Raw genomic sequence first — 22,251 nt, forward strand, 5'->3', positions numbered from 1 at the left:
GAATTGACTCCTTCACCACTGACAGACAGTGCATATATCTCTCTAGCAGCCCTCCAGAGGGTTCTCAGCTGTTTGTGTGGGGAGACAGAGACTGTTCTTCAGGGAGGTTTCTGTAGCATGGCTGTTTCTAGAAGGTAAAAGGTCAACAGCAAAGTTCTGGAAACGTAGTAAATAAATACTCTGACAGCCCTGCCCATCATCTGTGTTGACAGAATTCTCCTGGAGTTATTAGTGTTATTTATTTGTTTTTACAACAGCAGCACTAATTTATTTTTATTAGGATCTCCATCTGTGGTTGAGATTCCATTGTTACAATCAGTGGAGGGGCATGTCATAATAGGCAGGTCCTCTTTGAAATATTAGTGCTTTACTCTGAGCAGCAAGGCTGTGTATGGGAGGTAAGGAGGGCTCTTCTTCTTCCTACTCTACCACTGGAAAATGGTGGCATGCAAAATTTCGCAAGTTGGCCAAGGCCAAGGCCACCCACAGTCCAGAAACTGCAAGCTGGGGATTGTAAATCTGTCAGCTTTAATGAGGTGTCTGGCTGGGGAGAGTCTCATATGAGTCCAGTTTAAAAGTTAAACAGAAAAATCCTGCAAATGTACTATAGGCAGCACATGGTGTGCGTGGTCAGTCCTGCTGAAGGCAGCGCACTGTGTCCCATGCACTCAGGGCAAACGTGTGTGTGTACTCCCCTCAGTCTAGGTCGAGGCAGCAAAGGGGAAGATTTCAAAAGAGAGAACAAAGTTTACTGAACATGCAGACCAGACACTCCTGAAACTAAGGATTACCTCCTTTCTCAAAAATGAAGCGGCCATAACCACTTTTACTGCCACGAGTGGCATTTCTGACATGTCCCTCTGCCACTGCATTAACAATGAACACAGGCTGCTTTTTCTGGATGTGATGGCTGTTAATATTGTAAATCAGCAGAGACTTCCCTGACCCACTCAATGAGGTGTTTCCTCTCACACCTGCAGCTGTGCAGGTGCTCACAATTAGCTGGATGATGTTTCCTGACTTTCACCAAGAGGTCAAATATGAAGCGCAGGGAGATGGAAAATACTGTAGCATGTAGTGGTAGAGTGGGCAAAAAGGAGTGGGAAGGAAAATTTTTCCATTCTGATGCGAAGAACTTTCAAATATTCATTCGTGAACTCTTAATATTTCCTGTCCTCCCTCATTCCGTATTTTCTGAAATATGAAGACAGGATGTTCCAGATGGAATGAAGTTGCCAGGATGACAGAAAGTTGTTTGTGCAAACTGAAAATCTTAAATGTTTTCCTTTCTTGGGTCTAGGATGATGGTATTCACAGGTAGCATTTGTGTTGCCATGACCCCTGAAAGCTTGGCTTTAAAAGTCATGCAGACAGTCATGGATTTTGTCCTGCTTTAGGCACTGATCAGCCAGCTTGAGTTACTTTTTGGGAAAAAGCAACTATAGAAGAAAGACTGTTCTCACCTAGAAAGGGGGCAGAGAGGATTTGTGTTATGGAACCTGCAGGAAGGCCAGTTTCTTCTGTCAGCTTTCCTAATTTCCATTTCTTTAATGGCAGCATGAATTGACCTTGTACAGGTAAAGGTATTACCACACACGACTCTAATGCTGTAAGGCTGCCAATGGATCTGAAGGGAAAACAAGGGTCTAAGGATGACCCTGATTTCACCAAGTGAAGTCAATGCAAAGACTTCTATCAGCTCCAGTTCAGCTTGGTTTTGAGTGCCATAATTAAATATATTACAACTCTGCCTCCCTGTTTTACCTTCCAGTAGAAATGAATCCCTTGAAATCACAAGCATTCCCTTAATTTATTGTGCTGTTGTTGAGTGGGATAGGAGATGCAGGTTTGGGCATCTGACAGCTGGAAAGAGACTTTAGGGCAGCCTGCAATAATTGTGCCACTCCTCTCAATTGGGCAAGGACCCTGTGAGAGACAAAACCATTTCCACACCTTTTCTGTGTGACCAAACCTCCTAGAAAGAGGCAGAATAGCTTCAACAGTGTCTTACTGTCTCTGTCTGAGGCCCTGAGGGTACAGCCCTGCCCATGACAAGGCTGATGAGCAGCACTGGCAGCCCAGGCCTGGGGCACATGGATTAGCCTGCTCCAATGCCACCCATCAAACCTCTTGGTACAATAAATACACAACACATGATTTCTCCATCTCGTCTGCAAATTTCATATTAACAGTTCTCATTGCAAGGGGAGGAAGATACTCCTCTGTGAAGTGCTAAAACAGGCTACTTCAGCCCTAGTCCCAGATAATTAAAAACACCTTGTCAATCACTACCTAATTTTCCATTAGCTGTTTATATTTATTCTTGATTCTTTGCTGCTCTTAAATAAAGGAGCTTTTCAATTTTAAACAAAGAACATTCTAAAAATAACTTTGATTCTTGTGAATCAGAAGACTGCCTAAAATATATCCAGATACGCTTTTTCCCCTTTCTCCTTATTGCAGCTGTATTAGAGCAATCTGAAAGCAAATCTCCTCCGGGAGGTGTTTGCACCTTCTAAGGGTGGCCAGCCCTTCTCAGTTGGCCACACCTGCACTTGGTTTAGTAGCAAGGAAGGAGCTGCACTTGTAGGGAAAGGGCTGGTGTGTAAGTAGTGGGCTGATGGAGGAGAGCTGTGAGCTGAGGAAAGGCTGAATTGGGAATATACTGCTCTCTGAATGAGCTGGAGCACTTCTGAGCTTGAGGTAGAGACCTTTTTTATAGAGTGATGATGTTAAATTGAGGAATACTGCTTGGATGAAAGCTGCTGCTGTGAAGGTGCCTCCTGAGGAAGAGGAAGGAGGTGAGGAAGCAGTGAGGACTGGAGTTCAGCTGCTCTGCACAAAGTTTCCTGATATGACAGAACTTTTTCCCCTTGGAGAAGGGCAGACTACTGAGAGCAAAGAGTAAGAATGAAAGACTTGGCAATGTGGCTGCAGCCCTGGTTGTCCAGTGAGCCTACAGAGAAATGAGGCCTGGCAAGCTCTGCCTGGTGCAGCTGGAGATGGTAGCAAGGAGAGAGACCAAACCCTGCTGATGGGCTGGGTGAGAGATCTGAGGTTGCTGTTTCCTCAAGAAAATGCTCCTTTGAAAGTGTCTTGATTAACCCATTTGCTGTTACCTGTCTACAAATGGCTCCCAGACGAGATCCACTTCAGCTCCTGGAAGTGATACAGCATTAATAGGTAATTCAGAATGGTTATTGAGTATTTGGGGGCCTCTGTTGGCTCTTAGAGCCCCAACACTTGTTTGGGTTGATATCACAATCTGCAATACCCTTGGCAGGGAAGATGGGCACTGGATGGCTTTATTTGATGTATATGTTTACAAGCAGGTGCACGAGTAATCATAAATAACCCCTGCAGAGCTGTGGTGAACCTGGCAGCCTGCTCTGAGTGGCTCTGTGTGCCCTCTGCCTGTGGCTCACCAGTGAGTGCTCCCTGCAGCTGAGCAGGAAGGAAACATGAGGCTGAGTCCTGTGATGCAGCCTGATATTTGAGCCTTTTGTTAAACTGATACCCAACATGTTGTTGGGCTAATGTCTGTGAAGTTAAAGCTTTTATCAGAACAAGCAATGGTGCTTTGATTCCAGCACAAGGAGGATGTTGTAAATCCCGGGATATTGCAGGTTCAGGGAAAGGATGACATCACTTAGACATGTTTTTTAAGCAGGTTCACTAAAATCTGCAGACATTTATTGGTCCAGATGAGTTTGCAAGTGTCAAATGCCTGACCTTCATTTCTGTTGCACTTTGAAGAATTTAGACAGATGTTGGTACATGCTGTTGTTAGTGACCAGAAGGAAAGACTTGAAATCCTTTGTTCTATGATGTAAAACTCCATTTATTTTCTTTTTAGTTACCCAGGTTAATTAAGATACACTGAATTTCTGGAGCATTAACTGTGGCTTGTCATCACCACATGCAAAGTAATGGCAAATTGGTTGTTATTCCACAAAAACTCTTGTTTTATTTTTTTTTGCTTTGCAAAAGACCCTTCTCTCTGATCTCTGTGGATTCAATCTCTGTTTGATCCCTGTATAAGCCATTTACTTAAAGTTGGACTCAAGGATTCTTGGGAGTCCCTTCCAGCTCATGATATTCTGTGAAATCTGTGACCTGAGCAAGACTTTGGGTCACATGTTAGGAAACTTAACTGAAATAAGAAACTGGAAAAATAGTAATCAAATTTGTGATGGTGGTGGCTGTAGCACTGATGCACTGAGTTGTCTTCCCTGTCTCTGTGCTGGCTAAGCACCAGAACCCTCCCTGGCCTTTCACATGCTGAGCTGAGGATGTGTTTCCTCCACCTGGCTTCTGTTGCAACTCTATAATACATGGCTAAATTAATTTTTGACTTCTGCTTCATAGATACTCTTCCCTTCATTATAAGAGTGAGGAGTGGGAGTTTGAGGAAAATGGGAGAGGCATTTTAAAGTTATAGGTCATCCTTCTCTTTGTTCTATTATTGCTGTTATCCATTGGTATTTAGTCATCCCAACCAAAGGAGCTCGCAGGGTGATGAGAAACACAGTCCAAGGATTGTTTGGAATTATATTGTGCTGTCAAACGTCTAGGACAATGGAAATTCAAGGGATGGTTTGCCTGCTCTGAGTGATGCCTGATGCAATTAATCCCTCATTTTGAAACATTATGGACAGGGGGATAGAAATCATTCTTCCAACCCAGAACCTTTTGAAGTTATTCTGTTCCTTTGTGGATCAGCAGGGACACTGAGCAGTGTGTACGTGGGTTCCAAAGCTGGTTTATTGTCCAAAGTGTATCACTTGTGATTTATCCTGGCCACTCCTGAACTCCAGACTTCTTGAACTTTGTTCGTTTTTTTGGTTTTGCTTTTATCACAATAATGTTGTGGTCTGTTAAGATGGAGTCCCACATCCTCTGACTGGAGCAGGAGATAATTTCTGCCTGCAAATCACTGAATTAACTTGAAGGCAAAGGTGCTTCTGGTGTGGGGTGTGAGCCAGGCAGTGGATGGGCTGGAGTGCAGTTTCAGGCTGTCTTATGGTTCTTGCCTGCCTCTTCCTGTGCCCCTCCAGAGTGATAGTGCCCAAAACCTGCAACCAATCCAATCAGGAAGTTCTGAATCCTTACCTAGAAATCTATAGACACATACTGTCTCATTTTATGCTTTTTCTAATAAATGGTTTGGCTCAAGTGACAAATGCTGAGGTAGGAACCTGTCTTTTTCCCTGTCATATCAGCTCCAGAAGCTGAGGGAGGCCTCTGTAAAGAATTTCTTCATAAAATTATTTTCTGAAGTCTCAGCAGAACAGCAATAAGAAACAGAAATGGTGGGAAGTAGTAAATGTAACATGCAAGCTATAGTGGAGGAATAATGGTGTTTGACAGTTGCAACTAAATTAAATGATTTTTCTAACATGATGACTTAAATTTTATGGAATTTCTGGCCTTGGAAATGTTCAAGCCTCAACTAGACATGTCCCTGAGCAGCCCAGTCTAATTACACCTGCTTTGAACTAGAGGTTGGAGTAGATGACTTCCAGAGGTCCCTTCTTACTTAAATTATTCTGTGATTTTAATAAGAGTATTACCTACCTTGGTCCTTTTCACTCTGTGTGGTGCGTGATATATGTTACAGTGCTTTGGCAGGGATTTTCTGAGTCATTGAAGTAATTTATACTGAAATAATTCTTGAAAATATTAATATTATACCACACCATATCATTTTACTACATGTGCTACTTTTCCTATCAGTGCTTGGCTGTATTAATGGCTGTTGTAAATCACTTTAGCCATGTGGATAGTTAGTTGCAACACTTTAATTTAATTTCTTTCATATATTCACATCTGAACCTTGGTTTTCTTAGTACTGTGTCCAATGTGTGGTGCTTAAAAGGAGATTAATGATTGGGGGTTATCTATTAGCTTTTAAATTCATAACAAAACCTTTCTCAAACTTGGGCTAAGGCTCCTCAGGGGCAGCCAAATAAAATTGAGGATTGCTTCTAATTTTTCCTTATTGCTATTATGATTTAAAGACCCTCTATCTACATGAGAACTGGGCCCTAGGATGCTTTCATTTTCTGACAGGACTCCAAAGAACTCATATAATGTTAATATCTTTCACGCTGGTGAAATGTCACTGATTTTTTTTATTGGCAGAGAATTTGGCCTATTCTGCAGAGTTTCAGGGTTGACAGATTGAAGAGCCAACCTCTGCCAGTTGGCTGGGAGGGAACACCAAGCCTTGGATGCACATAATCTTGTGGGAACAGTCTACTTCTGGAAATCAGGAAATATTTCCTTAAACTGCTGATTACTTGGAGTCTGTACCGCAAGGAGCATAATTCTCTTGCCTCGTTTCTGTTCCTAAACAGCTGTTTCCTGGCTGTGGCTGGACACAGGGTCCTGGGCTGGAAGGACCTTGGTTTTAGCTCAGTCTGGTTGCTGGTATTGCTCTGGCTGGAGCTGTGCCTAATCCTGGTGGGTGAAGGAGGACCCAGACAAATGATACAGCTGGGGACTGAGGGAGGGTGGTTGAGGAAGAGTGATGGAGGTGGTCATCCTTGACTGTTGAAATGAGGCTTAATTGCTGCTGTTCAACAAACACTGCTGCTGTTCAACACATGTCACGGGCTAAAATCTCCCTTGATTTTAAGGTCTTAATCATATTGCCCTGACAATCAGCAAAATGGACATATTGTGCAGACCGCAAGATGTCAACAAGACACACCCACTGTCCACATTTGGCAGCTTTTTTTGAAAAGTAAAATAACAAGCGCCAGGAGAGCCAAACCAAACCTAAAATGAAGACAAAACCAGAAGGACCATCCAGATGGGTGTGTGTCTATTTGAAACAGACCTTTTTTCAACAGGTCTCATGACACACTTGTCCCAAACTGGAATCCAAGTCATCAGGTTTATGGTAACGAATGATTCAAAGTGAGCAACTCCCTTCCTTTCTCTCTGCTCAGGTTTTTGAGATTTCTATGGTGAGATGAAAGAGGGAAGAAATCTAAGACTGTCTAACCTCTAAGCTCTAATGCACAATTCCATTACTGGTGATTGATAGTGTGCTGTGGGCACACCAAATGGAAAATCTATTGATCAGGTTGATACATGGATTGTCTCAGACTTTATTTGGGGAACCCAGGTCACTCTTCTAAAGGAATTAATTGAGGCTTTTGAAGCCTGAAGACCTTGTTGTGTCCCAAAATATAAGGACTAAGATGATCAGGAACCTGTCTGTATATGTTGCTGAACATCCTTTATTTACTTTTTCACCTACTGCCTGACTAGGAATATGTATGGGCAGTTTGTTCTTTATAACCTTACCTTTTGTGTGCCATTAGTTACATAGAACTGATCATTTTAAATTAAACCTTACCATTTATTGAATATTTAAAGACATTATTATGAAGTATTCCAGAGTAGAAATCAATAGTTTAGTCATCCATAACCAAATCTTGTTAGATGTTTTTCCTCTGTGTTGAAATATTAGCTAGGACAAAAATGACTGTTGAACTTTTTCAGTTCAGTCTGACTGCTGCAGTGCTTTCTTCAGCTTTCCAAATCTGCCGTGGTCAATTAAGGATCACAGCACTTGCCATTTCAACTGAAGTTTTGTAGCTGTGGGTTATTAAAACATGTGGGGGTTTCCTCTCTAATACATTGCCTTGGAAGCTTCTACTGTGTGCTCTGCACCCTCAGCCATAGAGAACAGAGTGGGAAAGCAAAACTTTCCATCAGTTCATGACATGCGGTCAAAGTCGCATTTCAGCATGCACTAAACAGATCCTATTCTGTTTGAGTTGGTTGACATTCAGGGATGGAAATGAAATTATAAAAATCATCCCTTATTCATAAAGTCACAGAATGGTTTGGACAGGAAGAGGCCTTAAAGATCATCCAGTGCCAACCCAATCCAGTGCTTGGGCAGGGACATCTCCTGCTGGACCAGGTTGCTCCAAGCCTTTTCCAGCCTGGCTTTGCACACTTCCAGAGATGGGACAGCCACAGCTTCTCTGGGCAACCTGTGCCAGGGCCTCACCACCTAATGATGAAGCATTTCTTCCTAGTATCTCATCTAAACCTACCTTTTCTCAGTTTGCAGCAGTTCCCCCCATCCTGTTGTTCCATGCTCTTGTCAAAAGTCCCTCTCCAGCTCTCTTGTAGCCCCTTTAAGCACTGGAGGGTTTCCAGAGCCTTCTCCAGACTGAATAACTCCAACTCTCTCAGCCTGTCTTTGAAGGAGAGGTTTTTCTTTTGCCCTCCTTAACTTCAGTGGATGAGGATGTATTTCCTTAGGAAGATGTTCTGTATTTGCAGACTAGTGTGTTTGCCAAGTACTGCTGTAATTAGGATAGTAAATATTTGTTTTTGATTAAAAACCCAGTAAATATTTGTGTATAACCCATATAAATGGCTAGAGGCATTTTACAGCTGAGCAGATCTAGCCTTGCACTGACCTTTCCCAAAAGTTTTTCTTTTTCTGAGAACTAAGTCATATAGTTAGAACCAGAAATAGCTGCTGCTCTCTTCACCTTCCAAGGAACTGAAGATCAGGGCAATGAAAAAAAACACTTACATAAAAATGATCCCCAAATGGTCAAACTTGCCTGAACTGTATTGAGAGAAGCCCTGATCTACCCCAGGCCCCTCTTTAGATGCACGGTTGGTTTGTACTTTGCAACTTTAAAATGTTTGTTTCCTTCAAATGAGGAAGGAAAGCAGCAGAGCAGAGGGGTGGTTATTTATGATGCACTGAGAAAGGGATGCTTGCTCCTTTTTCCTTGGTTTACTTTGGGCATTATGCTGCTTTCATTGTCTTTCTGATCTGCTTGCTTCTGCTTGCACTTTATCCTCTCCTGAAATTTAGAAGGGCTATTTCTTCACAAGTCATCTTGTTGATGCTTACAAATATGACTGCTCCCACTTAATACAGCTGCAGCTGTTAAGATGCATGATTCAGTTTTGTTCTGGATTCCTTGTGGAATCTTCAGTGGCATTAATAATGTAATCAAAGTGTCTTCTTAGTTCTCCTATTTTAGTAGAAACACAGTGGTCTCTCACTGAACTGATGTGGAAGCTGGTTGAGATGCTGAGGCAGAGTTTGTGCAGTGAGGTGTCTCTGCTGCAGCCTGTGTTTAACAGCAACAGTGCAGGAAATGCTTTCCCTGCTGCTGCTAGCCCTTGCAGGGGGGATGAAGGGAGGGTTTCTCCTCCTATTTGGGAAGTCTAAAAATTATGGATGAGGCTAGAGAAGAGGAGGAAGCTGGGAATGTTCCAATGAGAGAGCAGGGGTTATTCAGCAATGAGAATGTGCTTGTTAATTGTGAGAGTTCATTTCTCAGTATGTGTGTGCAAGACTTTTGGTGGAAGAGGGAACATTCCACACACTCTTTCCTGCTGGTTTTTCACAGGGTTTACTCTGTTGCTTCAAGCACTTTGTGCAGGCAGTCTTGTTCTCAGCACTTGCTCCAAGATCACTTGCTGTTCTGGCACAATCTAACAATTTCTCCAATAGATTCCTAAAATGTGTGAGAGTGTTTAAATGTCAGAGTGGGTACAGTAGTAAGCAGATCATTGATAGGAAGACTATAAATGCCATATGAGCAATAACCAGATTTGTAGCCCCCCAGCTCAACTTTTCTCCAGGCTGCAGAGTGATTGCCTGCAGTTATGTTAACCCAGGCACAGAAGTGTGGTTTGTCTCTTTATAATTACCTCTGCCTCAAGTGTTTGCAGAGGCAACTATCTCTTCTCTGCTTCCATAACACACCTGCCTTGAAAGGTTTTATTCCATAGCACTGGACTTGCAGCTTAGCAGTGCACAATTAATGATATTTGTCCCTATTTGCCCCACTGGCTGAATGAGAGTAGTAGTTGGGTTTGGTGCTTGAAAAAAACTTCCCTGGCTTAAAACTATGAAGACACTTTTTTCACTAATTTAGTAATGGGGCTATGGTTATTTATGTATTTATCTTTCAAAATTCACACCTAGGGGGCTTATTGAGTATTAAAATCTAGCAAGAATTTTTGTATATTCAGGTCAATGACTATCCTTGTAAAAAATTTCAGGCTCTTTGTTCAGATTTGACTCTTTGGATCCAACTATATGGAATCTTTTGTTTTTTGAGTTGCATGCAGTCTTTCAATATTGATAACACAATGAAATTATCCAACCTCTGTGTTATAGGACTTAGATTTTCCTGAAAAAAAACAACATTTTAATTTTCTGGAAAACTTCTGTTAAAGTTGTTACAAAATCACTAACCAGTGTCTCCTTCTATGGATTCATCAGCCACTTCTGAATTAAACCAAATTTCGGCAGTGTTTTTTACCATGAGGTCACTAGGCAAAACATTTAATGTGACCTTAAAAAACAAAGGTGCTGGGCACACCTGTGGATCTGATGGTACCTCAAATCATCTTTTATTACATACATATCCTGCTGACCAAGGGTGCTTGAAAGGCAAAATCCATTTCTTCAAACATTTACAAATAACTGGCTGGAAGGTGTAATGTAACAAACATCCATCTTGAACATGCTGAGGTGAAACTCTTCCTCACAACTGAGGGTCTAGAACCAGACTTGAGGAGACTCAAACCCTGAGAAGTTTCAGGTGAATCAATCTCTTCAGAAATGAAAAAATAATTAAAAAATGCAGCTAAGAGGGATGCAGTTCTTCTACAGCATCCTCTGAATGAGCAGGATCAAACCCAGCTATGTCACTTCTTACAGATTTTTGTTTAACCTAATTCTCCTAATGGTGGATGTTCTGTCCAAGAAAAACATTCTTGTGCTTCACTATTCCTTTACTCCCAATATTTTCCTGAATATGTGTAACTTAATAATATTTCTATTTGTTCTGACCACCATGGATTAATTCTTTCCCCTTTTTTCAGCAGTCCATTTCTCTTCTCTTAAAGCAACCCCAGTTTCTCAGTCTTTTTTGGCAGCTCGTGATTTCTGAACTTCAGACCATTCCCATGACTCTTCTCTGGAATTTCTCTAAATGGTCCAAATCAGGGTGTAATTATTCAGCTGAGGTCTTGCAAAAACTGAATGAAGTGGGCACTTCATTCACCTCACAGTTTTTACTCCTGGTTATGTGTTCCAGGATGATGGTTACGGCTTTATTTATTCAAAAGCCTGGTTCTCTTCATGCAGCCAGCACTTCTGCACAGTCCTTACCTCTTCTTCTAGCCATAAATGAGTATTCCCACTTGAGTGCAAAGATATTGCACTTACTGAATTTTCTTGGATATTGTTTTTTGCCACGTAATTCATTGATTTAATTTGGAACTCTAGTCCTGTCCTCCAAGGCAGATTCCCTTCTAGCAGCAACATCATCCATCTAAGTTATAATGTCTAATCAAGACGATCTACATTAGTTAGTGCCAGCTTAAAAGCTGGGGACTGTGGTTAAAAAGCAATTTAGAAGACCCATTTTGTTTTAAATCCCTGGTCAGTCCCTACAGGAAAAGTGCACTGAGAGATCTGCATCACATTCTGAAGAGGAGAAAGCTGAGGCCCAGAGGAGCCAGCAGCTCGTCCAAGGTCACGGAGGAAGATGGCAGGGAGCAGGGTCCAGCCCCAGCTGTGTCAACTCCCAGACCAGGGCCTCAACCACAAGCCCATCTCTCTGCCCAGCTGAGTCTGTGTGTCTGCCTCCTGGGCAGAGCCCAAGCCCTCGGTGGAAGATCAGGATACAGTGTAAGCAAAGTTGTGTTTATTTTAAAATGCGGTGCCCTGCAGGCTCTGCCGTGTCCGCAGGGCTGTGGAGCCGCCCCAGATGCTGGAATGCCTCATGGGGCTGGTGCTGCCTCTCTGTGTGCATAAACCCTGGGACAAACACCAGGGGAGCCAAGGCACGGCTTCAGGAAGCAGGAGACACCTCACCTGGAGCTGATTACCACTTCTGCATATCCTGTCAGCTTGGGGGAAATCTGGAAAATACATGGTGGGAAGAGTGGATAGTAAGAATAGGAAGGAATTAGTGGTCATAGCGAGGTCAGAGTGAGTGGCACAGCTTGTTAATATTAGTCCTGAAGCCAGATGGGTTCTTAAGATATATTGACTTTGGGAAAGGTAATGCACGGCTCCATTTGGATACCTGTCCTGTGAATTCTCTGTGTGATTTGACTGGACCGTCTTCACAGGGATGACAGCTGTAACATGTGCCTTGGGAACAGAGAAGTGATTATGCCCTGCTTTGTTTTTTGGCTCATTATCACAGGAAGTGTATGCCTACTTCTCTGGTGGCTTGTCTTGCAAACATTTTTGGAGTACTGGGCCCTAGAAACATGAAGCAGATGTGGGTGAAGGGTAGAGTTTCTGACTAAGGCTAGTTCTGTTGCTGTGGTTGTATCTTAGAGGAAAAAAGTGACATCTAATTAAAAAAAACATACTTGAATATAAGTCCAGAAAAATAAGGCCATCTTTAAGAAGAAATATGTAGTAGTTAAGTGATTTGCAGAGAAGATTGTCTTCATCTTGAATCAGACATAATTGCCCAATTCTATACAGTGCCAGGGTTAAACCTGTGCTGCGTGAGCCATGCGTGATACTGGAATGTTCAAAATAGGAACAAGAGGTGAAGCTGTTTATGGGATGCTTGGGAGAGCTATCTATGTTCTAAGATCCTCTGAATAGTAGAAAGAAAGAAAGAAGGGGTTAATGCAGCTTGTGGGGAGACAGGAAATGTCCCAGCTGGAACTGATTAAATCTGCTGTGTATCCTAAACTGCTCAGATGGGAGACACATGGCAGAGTGAGATGTGTTGCTCAGTTCCAAAGGACATCTTATCACTAAGTGGACCTTGAGCATTGATTGGAAGTCTCCTTCCATACTTAGGATGGGTCTTCTGTGCTATCAGCAGAATGTCAAACCACATTTTTAATCTTTTCCACACGAAAGTTTCACATGCCCAAGAGGAGGCATGTGAAATAAAGGCTGCATGTTTTTCTGCATCTGGCCATGAAGCCATTAGAGCTGTCAGATGCCTCACTGTCCCTGCCCAGTCCCTCTGTCTCTAGGTAGAACAGTGACATAAAATGTGAGGCAACCTGAGCTGTTCAGAGGTGGGAGAGGATTGAGACAGCCCTGCTATCAAACTGAGTCACAGAACTTGACAGCTGTCAGGGCAGTGTTAATTGTGACTGTATCTAATTAGCAGGGCCTGTGGCCCCTGCATGAAGTCCCAGTTCATGAGCAGTTTCAATTTGTATGAGTTTCCTCTGAGTCATTACAGCAGATCTGTGTTTCTTCTAAATCAGCTCCAGCCATGGGCATAATCCTGTGTCCAGCAGGGATTAGTGCCAGGGTCTTTGTGGAGTTCTTCCTTACAAACAGCTGTGGGACAAACCATCTCCAGAATCCTTATTTTAGTTTTAAGAAAAGTAGTTTTCACAGAATACATCCTTAATTTAAGAAAGAAACTTTTTTTTCTTATTTTTACTGTTCTTACATATCTCAGTTCTGAGGCAGGAGTTTCTAGAAACATTCCACATCAGGCACCTGCTTGGTTAATTTTCTCCATCTTTACAAGGTGTCTCACAACCTCTGTCAGATCCTGGAGTTTTTCTTTCGGCTCTGTCTGGAGCAGCTGGGGTGCATCAAGGCTCAAGCACTAAGGCAAGGCTTTGATGTTGCTCCAGTGATACTGTTGATAACACCTGATTGTTTTCCATCTAGATCTTCTCAGAAATTGATCTTGATCGAACACATGTTAGGCCCTGTAAAACTAGACAAAAGCTCCTCCAGTGGGGCTAAAACAGCAGTTGCACAGCTTTGGGTTTGTTTTCTTTAATAAACTATTTTTCCTTTTTTCTCTCTTTCACTGGGGGCTGGGAGAAGCAACAGATGTGGGGAGAGACAGCTCATGCTGGGAAAGGAACTGATCACGTTCCTGCTGATTAGAACTGCAATAAAGAGAGGAGTTTTTGCCTTTGAGTAGGAGCTCTGGTATTATCATGAGAAAACTGCAGCTGAGCAGTGTTCAGTGGCCTGGCCAGGTTCAGTTCCAGTGTCTTTTACATTAAAAGGGCTCTTTTACCAACCTGTTCCCTTGTTCCTTGAAGAGCTGTCTCCCTAATGATTCAGGCATGTGCTAGACCCTGGTTATATGGGAAGAGAATAAAGATTTCCCTTTTGAGCACATGCCCTGAAGTTCTGACACTGCATGGATTTCAGCAGGACAGCTTTTCCTCAATTCTGGGAAACAAAACAGGACACTTCTTCTTGCCAAAGGAAGGTGGGCATTTGTTCTTCAGCTTTAATAACTGCAATAGCCAGAGGCTGTTCCAGCTTCTATCAGTGCTGAATCTGACCTTGGAGTAAAATGTTCCTGTGTAAAACCAGCTGGAGTCAAATTGCTGGATCTTTCTGTCTTTTTTATTTTGCTCTTTACCTTGAGAGCATTTTTGAGGTGACAACATTTACACAAAAGAACCATGGAATTTCAGAGTCATTTCTCCAGAATGAAACCCACATACTTTCTGTTTGAGGGTCTATTCTTATTTATGTTTCCTTTATCCTTCATGTTGAAAGAGTGGAAAAGGTCACTTGCAGGAGGATTTGATGGGGAGAAGCCTGCCAAGCCTGCCCAGACAAGGAAGATGATTTAGTGGTTCTTGTAAGGCCTGTGAAAGTGGATGTCTTGTTACCAAACCCAAAGGGAGGATGACATTCTCTCCTGAGCAGAGGGTGAGCATGGAGAGCGTGTGCCACTGAAAAGGGCTGGGTTGAGCCAGCAGTGATCTGTAGGCCCTGCTGCCACAGGGTGGGTGATTCCTAAGGAATGGTGCTACTCAGGATAATTAGAGGTGGCAGTGCTGGTCCTGGCTGGCTTTCATCTCCCCAGGCAGTTCAGGACATGCACAGGCTCAAACCCTGCAGAAGCTGAGTTCACTTGAGCTGGCACTGCCGAAACCAACAGCAAAGCTCCATCTTGACTTTCATTACAACAGCATCAGCATCTGCAGGAGCCCCTGGGATATGAACTGCAGCAAAGGCTGCATTAGTGGGAATTTCTCCTGCATTTGTGAAATGCAAATTTCACAATGCTAAATGCTAATGCTAAAGTTTCCCTTTTGTTGTTCTGACCAGAAATTCACATTAGTTTTGAAATGCATGAGAAGACTGCTGGCAGCACAGGCAAAGAGTGTCCTGCTCTGTTAATTTTTAGCAAGCAGTAAAGCCTGAATATGTGACTTCAACTTTTTTCCCCCTGATGGAGTTTCCCCTTGGCTTGGTGACTGGACCACTTATTCTTCTCTTCCCTGTGAGTTTTATCCGGGTTCCAACACTCTGGCAAATGCATCTTAAATATTTGAGGCCCTTGAAGTTTTTCTTAGATTTAAGTGTGGTGACACAAATTATGTAAAAGCTTTTGCTACATAATTATTCGAGCCTTAACATCTTTAAGTGTTTTCTGATGTTCTGCAGCTCAGTATGAGACTTGCTTTTTTTTCCATGATCTGCTTTTGTGGAGATCTTGACATCCTCTGCTTGCTTGATGAAACAAATCTGGAGGCAAAAATGAATCTTTACAGAAAACATCTTTGGTTCCCTTAATGACAATGATTTAAATACCACTGATAATTAGATTCTAAGTGACTCAGAGCAGATTTTCAAAAGACCCAGCGGCCTAATGATTGAATGACTGTTCCTATTGAAGTAATTCTCAAAAATGTGCTGGTTAGTAAGAGATTGTGAGAAAGAACCTGAAACTTTTTAAATAAATTTTGGGACTTAGCCCAGTGTGAGCATGTACCCAAAACACAGCTGATGTAGCAATGCCTTTGCAGCAGTGCTCTGATAGATGAGTAGCACAAGCTGGGACTGCAGCCTGCCTGTGAGCAGGTGAAAGGGAAGGTGGTGTGACCCTCTGGTCAACCAGATCAAGGAGGGAAGATGATGATCTGAACTACTGGGTAATTTTCATTCCCTGCCCCAGTTGTCTCTCTTCTGCTGCAGCAGCATTTTATTAAGAAATACTTGCTGCTGAAACCAGATGAGACTGTTATGTCCCATGAGAGGAGAAGAAAGAAAATAATTCCATTTTGAGTTCTACCATGCTATTAGTGCCACACAATGGGAGTGGGTGAGACTCAGTATAGCTTTACCTAATGCTGTGGGTCATGTAACTGAGGTACTCAATGGCCTGGCCAACTGTAATGGGAAGAAAAATATTATGAGATTCTTAGCTCATCTTACCCCCCAGTTGAGAATAAAGTCCCTCTTTATACAGATGAGCCAACCCCAGTCCAAAACAGGGAATGCATTTCTGCATAAATGTGGCTTAATGGATAAGAGAATGTAACATTTTATGTGTGAATCAGCATTCTGGCTCCCAAAAGGTTATTCAGCTAGTCTAAAATATAATATGCTTGGAACAATGACAGCACCCCTTCTGTTATATTGTAGATACTTTTGCTGTATTTTGTTAAGGATCAGTGAAAAATGAAACATTACTCCTTAATCCCTGAAGAGCCGTCTAACAGAGCAGTTGAAATGCACAAGGAATAGCTATGAAGAAGAAAATAATGGACTGGCTGTTTAATCCAACAGAAAGTCTTAGGTGGCAACTCCTGTTTTGCTATGAATAGCAATTTCTCTGTAGACATTTTATTTTGTGTTGGTGGAGGGCAGTAAAGCAGCAAAACTCTGTAAATGGCCAGAAGTCAAACTGCTGGTTAGTTGTGTACACAAATAGAAAAGGTTTGCTTTCTACCTCTGCCCTCATAAATCAAGAAGTGTTTGCACTGAGAAGATGAGTCCTTGTGCATGGAAGCAGAAGACCTGTATTTCTGGGGCCATCCCAGAAGGGAAAGGCATCATCAGTGCAGGGATCACAGATATCTCTTGGGCTTTTCTTTTGGCTTTGTTGGCAAGGAGCTAAGCAGGTACCACTGGCCTATGGTGTGCCCATGTAGCACCTGGGAGAAGGGTTCAAATCTGCATAAAGCAATGGGGTAGACAAATCCCTGCTGGGATTGCCTTGGGAATTGGCATGTCTGGTCCTCCATGGGGCTCTGAAAATTGTACCCTTGCCAACAAAGAAGGCAAAAAGGCTTCTTTCAAAAACTGCTGAGATCTGCAATGCACCCTGAGGTATTCACAGAGGCAGGACTTGAGGATGGGTTGCATTTCAGGAATACATTAGAAACAAGATCTAGTGATTTATTTCTCCCCAATCCCCCAGCAGTAGCATTCCTAAATCACTTCTGTGCTTAAAATTCTTATCACTAGACTCTATGTAAGATTGTTTTAAGGCACTGTTAATGCTTTTTGCTACTTCAACAGTTATCAAACCTTGGGACAGAGGAGGATGTAGACATTAAATGCTGACTCGTTGTTCCTCTGGGGAGAAGCTAAGGGCTACTCAGAGCCACTGCTAGTGCAGATCTGTCACCAGCTTAATAAATTGACTAATCCTGCTCCCTTTTGGCTTGGCAGGACTGGGATTTTGAGAAACATGCATCCAGACTGCCTAAAAGTTAATTTTGAGCCTGGGCCAGATAGTTAGCATTCAGGAAGCAGTACCTTACTCACAAACTAAGGGTCTCACATGGTGCTCTGCCACTGTTTTACTTTAATATTGTGGATCTCATTAAAAGGTAAACCAATATCAACCCATGCTATTGACCTGACTGTGGTGTACCCTAAATTTAGAGCAGATGCCACAGTATGGTATTTGTACTGTATCCTGGCCAATGTTTACTTCTAATGATGCCATCTGTGCTTCAGTGTTGCTCTCTTCCAAATGCTTTTAAAATAGGAAAAAGAAATTCAAAGCTGGGAACTGATAGTTAAAAATTGTTGTAATGCATTTGACATACTGGCTATTACCAAGGTCTGTGCAGAGTTGTTTAACTCAAGAAAAGAAACTGTAGAGAGTTAATTCTGGCAAGCAGGTAACAAAAATAAGTAATCAACAGTAGGTTTTTGGTTTTAAATAGAAAAGGAAAACCACAAAACCTTCCTGTCCCAAATGGAATAAAAAAGTCATTGCAAAGCAATCAATCACAGAAAGGGATTGGTTGGAAAGGACTCCCTCAGAGGGCAGAGAGAGCTCCACATTTTGGACCCCAGGATGTAAGGACAAGATCCTCTAGCTGAATGCATCCTTTAAGGAATCATCCTCTCAGTCAAGCAGCATCTGTCAGTCTGGGGATGGTGCTGCTGTTTAAGCAAAGCAGTGCTTGAACACTGGAGGGCAGATGGACCTTGCAGCTTTAGGATTTGGGGCAAGCAGCTCTAAAGACGTTTAAGGATTGTTTCCATGTAATACCTCTGCGGAAAAGAATGCATTTATAGTCCCCCATGCCACCCTGGATGCTATTCCAAGTCCATTCTCTCCTTTGGCTGAGTCGAGAGTGGCCAACAGATGAAAAGCTGATAGTGCCTCTTCTAGTTCCCACTGCACAAAGTTTGTCTGTACTAATTGTTGTTGTGATAATTACTCAGTGAATTTCTTGCTGAACTTTATGATGTTGATTTATATCCTATAGTTTTTTACTACTTTCAACCAAAGCTATAGACAGATTTGGAAATGAGTGTTTGTGTATAGTATCTTTTTAAGCTCTTTTGATTTTGAAATTATCCAGCATTGATTAAATTAGTGTGACTTTTCAGATAGATAATATGTAAGCAAACTGACCATTTTAAAAAAAGAAAGAACTCTAGAGAGGAAACATCTCCAGAGACTTCCCCAGCTGCCTGTCCAAACTTTCAATGGTCCATAGAAACTGCAAAATAACATTCAAGACTGATACTTTTTGCAGGCACTGAAGGCATCCCATGAGCTGCGTTCCAGAAGTGAGAATGTTACACTGACAGGATCCTGATACAAATACAGAGTTACGGTGGGCCAGCCCTGGACAATTCTTCAGCTTTTTGTGCTTTTTCTTGGCTTTATAGGTGGTCTAGATGTGCACTTAATGTGAGTAGTTATGATCTTTTGTCTTGTAGATCTTAATGTAGGTGGGAGGACCAAAGAAAAGGGATTCTAATGCTTGCAAGCAAATTAGAAACGCATGAAGAACTGATAATTGGAAAATAGACACGAAATAGGTACTAAAGAAAAAGGGATGTAAAATGCCAATCAAAGGTCTGGTCAGGAATGTTTTCAGCTTTTTAACCAGAAATTTACTTTCAAAGTTGCTGTTATTAGTCTGCTGAATGGAGTGCATACCTGCAAGTTTTGAAACCGGGAAAAGAAAGAAAATAATTATTCTTTTTGCAAAAAATACTTCTCTGATCTGCTGTGCTCTGCTAGACCTGATATTAAATGGAATAGGACTGTGCACCATGCACAAGCAAATCCTTTAGTGCCACATGTTACACAGAAAAAAAAAAAAAAAAAAAGTGATCTGCAAGGATATCGGGATCATTGCCACGAAGTCTCACTGTTGAAATGATGTTCATAGAACAGCAAATTCCATTGCTGTATTCCCAAGATGAATTGCTTTGGCATGGCTGGTGTGTTCATATGCAAAAAAATGCTGAAGTGTCACTATTCTACTCTTAATAGTTTTTTCTCAAGAAGCTTTCATCTCTGTAGTTTTTTTTATAAGGAGAATCTCTCAAAAACCAGAATTAAATATCTATCTGCTTCTTACTACTATATCCTAATATTGACCTAATTGTTATGCCAATGGTTTTGTTGATCCTGCACACAGGAGGTTCAACGACCCAATGTGGTCCCTTTCAAGCATTCCAGAGAATGGGTAAGGTTGAATCTCCACGAGGAACAATATGTAATCCTCAGCATCTGGCTAAAACTCACTTAAAATGTTTTTGAGATGGAGTTAGGCTGACAAGCTTTGACCCTGTGAAATGTTAAATTGTACTATGCTCTGCTAGGAAATGGAAATTTAGTGGAATTGATAAACTTTAGAGAGTGTATGGGATGCTACCACAGAGTGAGCATTTCTGATCTCCTGTTAGTGGTGAAATAAAAGCTGCTGCTTGAACAGGAATGTACAGGAGGTCAGCAGATCCCGCATAGCTACTGCTGATAGGCATTGCTGCTGAACAGTCAGTGATGGGGAGAAGTGAACTTGAGAAAACCCCTGGCTGCTTTCCTGAGAATTTAGACAACTGAGTTGCTGTAACCTTGCTCAAAGACTGGCTGTGCATCAGGTGAAATGGGTGAAAAATTATTCCTTCACATTACTGCCAAGACACTACACTTTGCATGGCTCCCTGCTTCTTTCTGGATCAGGAAAATGTGAACTAGATTTGATTAAACTTTGCTGGTGATATTTAAATCACGAAATGTCTTGTTAGATTCAGTGGGCAATGAGACTGATGGGAGTTTTTCCCCTGAGGCTCTCAAAACCAAGGGACTCTTGGCAGGACATCCAGTGCATGGCTTCACAGGCTTTTGTATTTCTTAAAAGCTAATGAAAGAAATGAGCCCAGAAACAGCCTCAAGGACCCTGTCACTTAACTGGATTTAATTTGCCAGACAATGAAGTGAGAAGTGTTGGCCCTGGGTCCATATGTAGGGAAGGTTTAGCGGGGTGAGGGGACAATCAGGGCTCAGCCCAGGTGATTTGGCTCTGGGCAGGGCTCAGATGCTGGAGGTTGTATGCAAATCCACCGCTGGTGGCCAGCGGGGATGGAGCAATGAGTGTGCTTCCCATTAGCGTCTGTTGTTACACAAGAACACAAATTACTCCTTTGACAAATGACATGGGTCCCCTGCCAACGACAAGTTTTTGTTCTATGTCAAAACTGAGATGTTATGCTTTTTTTATTCTCATATGTAAAAAATTATAATTCCTGATTTTTCTTTGCTGCATGGTCATTTCTAGCCCTGGATTTTGACATGGAAGACCTTGTAGGAGTGGCCAGCTGTAATAAGACCTTAATTATATAGGGGTCTTATTTATCTTTGGCTCTTTTGAGGAGGTTGTGATGGCCCAATGAAGGTCTTTTTCCAAGACTTGTGCACTCCAGCCTATCATCCATGATCTAAAAAAAAAAAAAAAGTAATATCAAAGAGAGGCGAATCACCTCTGATACCAAGATCTACAAGTGAAGCTGTCACCTTATGAAGGTGCAGAAAGATTTCATGATGGTGACTGATAAAGTGATGTTAAATATAAATAAGTTCTCTGCTACTGACTGCTGTCCTATCCTTCAGCTTGTTCCAAACAGGTATTTTTCCTTCCCTCAGCAGTTGATTCTGAAGAAAAGACACTGACAAAGTATTTTAGCATCTGTAGCATCCAGTTCACTTTGGTCTTGCAGTAAATTTTTACTGGAGTGAGAAGGCCTAAGCAGGCTGCAATCTGGCAGCAAAACATCCACCAGTGCTAACACTGTTATCAGCTGCCCTATCAGTCAGGTCACTGCCTTCCCACAGGCTTTAAAGGCTGATATTTGCTGTGGCTTGAAATGCAACTTGTGGGGAGCTGTGGTTGATACCTCAGTACCATCATCTGGTGGGTGTTGCTGAGGCCAGTGTCGGGATGGAGAAGGTGGGGTCAGCCATAATCAGCCCTTTCCCAGTGGTAATGCACTTAATGCCAGCATTGGAAAGGGGAGGAGATGGGAGTGTTTGGCAGCTCTGCTGGTTGTGATGATTGTGCTGCCTACCCTGCCACCACTGGCTGCTGTAGTTTGGGCAAATGCATGTTTCTGTTTGCAGTTCAGGGGCTACTGTGTACAAAAGAGAGCTCCCGAGGCCTGAAACACGAGCCATGGTGTTTATGTGCTCTTTGTGTGCAGCCTAACCTTGGTGTGAATTGTACATGCAATGCTGTGTCTTGTTTTGGTTTTCTGCCTTCCTCAGTTGGTACCAGGATGTTCAGGATGTTTAAGCAGCATTGAATGTAGTTTTTGGTGCTAGAGCCTTGTCTCACTGCAGATTCTGCTAATGTCACTTTCTCTTGCTGATTGCTGTTGAGACTTCTGACCAGCTGCTGATAGACACAAATCTCTGCATGATTTGTTACAATGGCTGGACTTAATTCAGAGCAGAAATAGATCTCAAAGAATTGTTGTTTCCCCTTGTTCCTAGTAAAGTGTGCGTAGAGCTTCCAATGCCCACGAGCACGTATGGCTGCTCAGCAAACAACATCCTGCTCAGATCCATCCTCCTCACTATTGATCCCAAATTCTGTGGCTGCTGCTACTGTGGTATGTTTCCTCCTCACTCCACCCACTCCAGGCTGCTGCTGGTGGTCTCCAGCTCCATCCTTCCTTCATCAAAGACCGAAATGTCCATGTTGCAGATGGTGTTAATAATA

The 22,251-nt window shown here is 42.4% G+C and overlaps 1 long non-coding RNA gene across 1 annotated transcript; it reads left to right on the forward strand.

Annotated features, from left to right (window-relative positions):
* The first annotated feature begins 2,657 nt into the window (after positions 1 to 2,657).
* On the forward strand, positions 2,658 to 18,874 carry LOC306798701. The gene is made up of 3 exons (XR_013773446.1): positions 2,658 to 3,183; positions 17,447 to 17,607; positions 18,775 to 18,874. It is a non-coding gene; the product is annotated as an uncharacterized lncRNA (long non-coding RNA).
* Positions 18,875 to 22,251: the final 3,377 nt, after the last annotated feature.

This window comes from Erithacus rubecula (genome assembly GCF_903797595.1).
Source record: "Erithacus rubecula genome assembly, chromosome: 2".
NCBI classification, from domain to species: domain Eukaryota; kingdom Metazoa; phylum Chordata; class Aves; order Passeriformes; family Muscicapidae; genus Erithacus; species Erithacus rubecula.